At 31.4% G+C, this 7,517-nt stretch overlaps 1 long non-coding RNA gene across 1 annotated transcript; it reads left to right on the forward strand.

Moving 5' to 3' along the window:
• Window positions 1-3,704: 3,704 nt before the first annotated feature.
• Window positions 3,705-4,110, forward strand: LOC118764152. Its single transcript, XR_004999937.1, has 2 exons — window positions 3,705-3,753; window positions 3,804-4,110. It is a non-coding gene; the product is annotated as an uncharacterized LOC118764152 (long non-coding RNA).
• Window positions 4,111-7,517: the final 3,407 nt, after the last annotated feature.

The following is a 7,517-nucleotide window of genomic DNA, read 5'->3' on the forward strand; positions in this document are numbered from 1 at the left end:
CAAGGACACAAATTATAGCAAGCTTAAAAACTGCCAAATGTACATAAATGTTGATTTCTGGGATATAAATACCAAATCAAAATTATATTAGAACCATTAACTGCTGATTTAGTGTGTGATATGTTGGTGTTTACTCACAGATTTTGGTTATAATAGAATTCTTGTAAAGCCTGAGCCAGCATTTGCAGAACAATTGACTCTTTCATTCATGTTCTTTAGAGGAATTCTCTTTCTATAGTTATAGCATTTCGATTTTACCTTCATTTTCATCTTGTACAATCTGCTCTTTATTTCTGTAACTGTGGCCAAATTTTCCAAAGTTAAGCAAAAGCAGTCAAACGAAATTATTTTCATTTTTCCACTCTAAAATTTCTTCTAAAATTTCTTCAACAGAAATTTTAGAAACATGTTGTTACGATTACCTCCCTTTAGACGTTAGCTTTGCATTGTAGTTCTACTTTGATGGAGCCTGCTGCCGAAGTGTTTTACACCTGTAATAAAATACAAACCAACAGATACAATAATACATCGTTCATGTCGATAAAGTGAATTATGCAACTAAATATTTATGATGGGTTCAATTTCCAATGCAAATTTATCGAACGCCCGAAGGAAGTCATAATAGTCAACTATTTTTAAATTGTTTTGATGGTAGCACTATTACACATTCGAATTGCACACTATATTTTAAAATTAAAACTATAGCAAAGGTGCGTTCAGGTTTAACTTTTAACTATTAGTATCTTAAAAACCAACTACTTAATTAAAAAGAAAATAGTTACGAAATTTAATACTAGCTCGTATATAATTCCTAGAAATAATTTCATCTTTGCATTGTGCTTATAGCAATTTCCATGCTAAAGTTCCATCATACATCGGCTGCAAATTATATCATAAATATTATAGATATGAACTTCATATTACATCATATTTTAAAGAGATCTTAGAATATTTTCATATGTAAATTTCATAAATAATATTTAGATGTCTGTTTAACTTTGCAGTTATGTAAAAAAAAAAATATATATATATATGAAATTTAAACTTCATTAAATATTAATTATGAAATGCTTAAGAGTTTTAAAATTTGAAAAGTTCTAAAATATTTTCCAGTATTCTTAAATTTCACTAAATATATAATCCTGTAAATAGAGAATATATCTTCGAAAAATTAGAAACAAAATGCGACATGTCAATAACAATATATTTTGAACTTTCACCTGAATTTAAGTAATTAACAGACAAACTAATTAGTGAATTTAGTTTTCTTTCATATTTCACAATTATTTTTGTTCTTAAATTTTTTTCCTGTTTTAATTACAAATATAAGATAATTAAAACTTCTGAAGGTTATTGAGAGAATATACAATACAATAAGTTCATTATCATTATTATTATAATTACTATTATTATTACTTTTATTACTTTTTTTTTTTCTTCTTTCAAATTTTCTTCCATTTCTTGCCGAGTGTCTTCCCGACTCCTAGGGCAAAGAAACTCATAGTGTATATTGGTAGGCCATTAAACCAAACTCAGTAGTTCGTTCATTTTTTTTTTTTTTTTAAAGTTAAATTATTATTATTATTATTATTATTATTATTATTATTATTATTATGCTAATTACAATGATTTTGTGTAATATTAGTCATTGCTTGTGTTTTATTCTAATTTTTTTACAATTGTGTAAAATGTTATTAAATATCAAGGCTGTTTTCAAGAAGTGTCTGGTAGTTGTTTAACCAGTTCCTCAGAGGTCAATCAATGGTTTTGGTCATCTGTTCTCTTTTCTCTTCCTTGTATTTGGTCTTTTATGTATTGTTTCTCTCCATTGTTCTCACCCTCATCCTCTTCCAATATCACACACTCCATATCTTTAGCAATTTCTATGATATCGGTGCCGCTTTAAAGCTTTGTTCAAAGATTGGCAGCCGGGTGAACAGGGTGGGCAGATTACCCTACCCCCACTTTTTTTTTTAAATGAAACATGTCAAGTCTCTCATAACAACTTGTCTCTTTCTTGGGGGAGCTGGTTGTCGTTTTTGTCATTTCCTGGGGACAGACACTCATATTTTATATATTTTGTTCATGTGCCTGTGTATAATTATTTTTAATTACATTTCACAATAGTTCAGAAATATTCTTAATAAAGCCGCTATTATAGGAGATATTATTTGAGACCCTGAATGTTGTTTTAAACTCTATACTGCATATTATAATAATAATAATGATAATAATAATAATAATAATGATAATAATAATAATAATAATAATAATAATAATAATGATAATGATAATAATAATAATAATAATAATAATAATAATAATAATAATAATAATGATGATGATAATGATAATAATAATAATAATAATAATGATAATAGTAGAGCCTCAAGAGTGAGTGTACTTATTGTGCACTTGGGACCATCTCAAAGAGAGCAATATTCTAGCATCAAAAACTGCAAATACCAAATTTCTTAGGAAGTATTCACTTGGAACAGCCCCTGCGTTAAGAAAAGTGTTGTGCCTCTAAGCTGTGGGATGGAGCTGAGATGTGACATAGATAAATCAGGAAAAATTAAGTGAATAATAATAATAATAATAATAATAATAATAATAATCATATTTTAATAGCCTACCAATGTATACATAGAGTTTCATTGTCCTAGGTGTCAGGAAGACACTCGGCAAGAAATGGAAATAAAATTGAAAGAAAAGGATAATGATAATAATAATAATAATAATAATAATAATAATAATAATTAGAAAGCGTAATACTATAAAACTTAGAAGCTAAAGAAGTCGTTGCATAAATATCTTCAGTATCATATCACCTGTGTCAGGTGCGTTAGTATCTTCCAGGTAGTTTTACAATTAAGTTTAGTCATTCAATCCCGTTTGGTGACGATGCTCTAACGTTGGGTCTTTTGGCTGTAGTCTTACAATATCCACATAGTTTATTAATTAATCAATCAATTTGTCCAGTGTATATTGATTTCATAGAACGAATGTTTTTGCTTTTGATGCAGTTTCAAACTTTTCACCTACGTTTTAAACTGTCCCATGCTTTTTTAATGATGATTTGATAAATATCTTAGCCAGGTATGCTAATCAGGTCTTCTAGACATGGTTTTTACTCTTGCTCCTACCTTTCCCTCTTCTGAAGAAATGCATAAAGTAATTGGCCAATAACGTAGACATTGCTGAAGGAATAGAATGTACAAGGGAGGTGGATGGGTGGGTGGGTGTGGCTATAGTGCTGTGAAGAAAACGGCTCTACACCAATATGGCCAACGCTAAACAATACCAAGCAAGACAATAACAGTAAAGAGAAGCAATCAATAATATCAATATTATCAAAAAAAAAAAAAAATGATTTAGCTACAGACAAAACTGTTGGAAAGGAAAGAAAATTTGGACATGTTGACAATGAGAGGGATTGAGAAAGTGTGTGTGCATGGGCATATATATATATATATATATATAAAATTTAGAGGATTGACCACTGAAAGTGGACAGCCTGTAATGCTAGATATAGACGTCAAATATATAGACTAGCATACAGGCTGTCCACTTTTAGTGGTCAATCCTCTAAATTTTGTATGTAAAAAAATTTTTAATCTTTAGATTTTTTAAATATGCTAGGCCACTGGTTTTAATTGATTAATATCAATTTCTACCCTTATTTAATTTTATATATGTATATATATATATATATATATATATATATATATATATATATATATATATATATATGTGTGTTTGTGTGTGTGTGTGTATATGTATGTATGCATGTATATATACAGAGAGAGAGAGAGAGAGAAAGAAAATACTGACTAAAACATCCCTATCATAACCTGTAAAGAATTGGTCAAGAAGAAAATGATGCCCTCTGGCAGATAGCATAGGGCATTGGTGACAGTGTGGAGGTGAGAGGGACGGGGAAAGTAGATGTATATAAATATGGAGAAAAACTACCCACCAAATCATCTGCACCAAAACTTGTAAAGAATTCTTTAACAAATGACTTGTAACAGATAGTATAGGGCATCAATGACCAAATCAAAAAACCAAAAAAAACATGTGGCACCAATAGACTTTGGTACTTTGTTGTATAACTTCCTGTAGGGCAATCGCTGTTAACCCTTTAGCATTCAGGTGACCCTGTGACGGAGTGCAATGCTTCTTTCTTCATGTTGTTTTAAATTAATCATGCATTCTCTTGTTACTTCAAGATTTTGGTGATGTGACTGTTTAGTTTGTGAATGACATTGTCGGGTTGGTGTGACATGCTAGATCTGGCCAGTTTGACCATAAAACAGAAAGAATATTTGGGCCGGATATGGCTCTCTTAAATGCTAACGAGTTACACGTGTAATTATAACTGTATATATGTATTTTAAAAGATTAACGTGATTTTAATGCAGTGTAATTTGTCTTACTTTTAACGTAATATTGCCTTCTGAATCATTGTAGCAATTATTAAGAACAAAAACAAAATAAGTTTAATAAATAATTTGATGACTAGAATTTACTTATTTCATATTTATTAATTAGTATTGATATTGTTATGTGGAAGTTGTTAAAGATTATTTTAATTTCCTGGAAAATTCTTCTCAGTTTGTGTAAAAAAATAAAAACAAGTTTATTAATGTTATTATTTTTATTAAACCAGATCAGCTCAGCAAGGTACCACGTACCACATTCTTCCAATGTATTGAATGTGTCACAAGTTCCACCTCCTCCTGGACTCGAAACCAGCTGGTTGTTCCTTATAAAGTCTTTTTGTTTGGGAACAGTTTAGACTCAAATCCTAAGTTACTCCCCTCAATACGAGTAGTCCTTTAGTTGGGCAGCCCAAAATTAAACGAATTCTTCTTATTAATTAATTTCATTTATAAAGTAGGATTTAAATAATATAAACAGTTTGCCAATATGGAACAAGACAAATGGGCATTGTTGTTTGGAAGTTGATGATTTGGCACGGCTGACTTGACTTTGAAACTGTTTTGGCAACAGTACCTCTTGGCACTGTAGGCAAACACACACACATGCACACACGCACACACGCACACACACATACGCACGTGCATGCATGCACAAAAACACACGCATACAGACAGAAGGAGTGAAAGAGAGAAACACATTAGAATTTATTAATCAAACACAATTGACGTAACCACTTTCCCTTTTTGTGCTCACACATAAAGAAATATGCTCTCTCTCTCTCTCTTCCCCCTCTCTCTTTCCTCCCCCCCTCTCTCTCTCAGTTGCCTCACACATATACCCATACAGACAGATACACAGTGAGAAAAACGTTGAAATGTCTGATGTCAAGTGAGTCAATATCAAATCAGCGATGGCAGTCGGGCAGCGCCAGAACAGCTGTGCCAAAACGTCTCCTCCTCTTTAACCAACAAGCGTTAATCTCCATGCTTTTACACCAACTTAACCATTCAGACGTTCAATATTTCAGTTCCATAAATCCCTATTTTCTACTTGGAACTTCTTTTACAATCTCCTGACAATACAATATTTTAAAGTCTCTCATGGCAAACATTGTGATTCTCTATCAACAAATTCTTGGTGAATAATTGTTTCAATTTTGGAAACTAGTAATTTCTTTTGAAAACCTGTTGCCAGATACTTTAGCAGCAACATAATAAAACATTTAAAACTTTAAAAATATGCAGATTTTATTTTGTAAAATTATATGAATTTAAGTTTTTTTTCTAGTATTCATTGAAAGATTTGGCTCACATTTTAAACGATCATAATCATTTTGAAAAAAGGAATATCTTATTAGAAATGTTGATGTTATGTTGACCACAGTGTTTGCAAATATATCGATAGGTTTCAAATCCCATTCGACCCAACCACTCTGTTAACACTGTGATAGGATTTGTTTGCCTTGAGAGCAGCAGCTGGCTCTCCAAGTGGCCCACAGCTATCAATTCCGTGCTGCAGCATCTGTAGCCAGCCTGTTTGACAGTCAGCCAAGATATGAGTACCACATGCAGGTACGGCTATTACTGTAAACAGCAACAACATTGCAGAATTGATTTCTGACATTATGACAAGGTCGAGAACTACTTCAGCCAAGCATATAACCATTTAGATTCTATTTCAGGGCTGTTATCTATTTCCTTGTCCCCAGAAGGATGAAAAGTCAATTTGACTCTGGTAAGATCTGAACTGAAAGGCCACAATACACAGCACGATAGCATGCTGTACTGTTTTCTGCTAATCCTCTACAGCACTGCTTAAGGAATGGTTTGTTTTATTAAAGCTAATCTCAAATCTTCCCTTGAGTGCTGTTTATGGAGAGATGGAATATAATGACTTGCCATAGATATGCCCTAAATGGAAACGGTCTGCATGAGTGCCTCTTCATTAAACTCCATGAATTAAGGGTGGGGCATCTACCCACAAGTTTACTTTCACAATGAATATTGTCAACTACTTAGCATTTTTAGAAAAAGTGTTGCTCTTTGACCCCTGTTCAAATCTGATCAAACAGCCCTATGACTAAATATATTCCAGCCATGACCATCCCAGTTTATTTGCCAGCCTAGTTCATCTTGGACTACATCAGCTAATGTGTCCTTCTTTCTTTTAAAACAGTAGGTTTTGATTTATAAGAGATTTGTCTGGTTGAACAGGCTCTCTAATATATATATATATATATATATATATATATATGTATATGTATGTATATATATATATATACATATATATATATATATATATATATATATATACATATATATATGTGTGTATATATATATATATATATATACACACACACACACACATATATATATATATGTATGTATACACACACACACACACACACACACACATATATATATATATATTATATATATATATATATATATATATATATACACACACATACACAAAACTGCTCAAGACTGACTCAACACACACACACATACATACATTCCTAAAATAATTCGGGCCATGACAACCCGTCCAAGCCATACCAGCATAAAAGGTGGATGTTACATAATGATGATGATGATGATGATGACTTTATATATATATATATATAATATATATATATATATATATATAATATATATGGTTTTCTTAGGCCCCTCCAGTGGTCAGTTACTCTGTTGATTCTAAATGTCTAAAAATAGGGGTTTGTGAACATAAACAGAAGAAATGAAATTCAAGAGTGTTTCTTTATCATCATCCTCTGTGTGTGTGTGTGTGTGTGTGTAGTGTTTTTTTTAGCTATAAGGCTAAATAGGTGACTCAAGAGCCTGGTGTTTTGTTCTTTGCAATTATCAAAGTGTGTGTGTGTGTGTGTGTGTGTGTGCATTTTTAAGATTATACTTAATGTATAATCAATAAAAAAATATATCTTGAAAATTTGAAAATAGCTCAACCTGACAAGAAATAAAAGGAAAAATGATGACAATTTGACGTCTGCTGTTTTGCAAAAGTCATATTCAAAGCATGACAGTATGGTGGACGGGAGGGGGTGGGTG

This window comes from Octopus sinensis, linkage group LG7 (genome assembly GCF_006345805.1).
Source record: "Octopus sinensis linkage group LG7, ASM634580v1, whole genome shotgun sequence".
Taxonomy (NCBI): domain Eukaryota; kingdom Metazoa; phylum Mollusca; class Cephalopoda; order Octopoda; family Octopodidae; genus Octopus; species Octopus sinensis.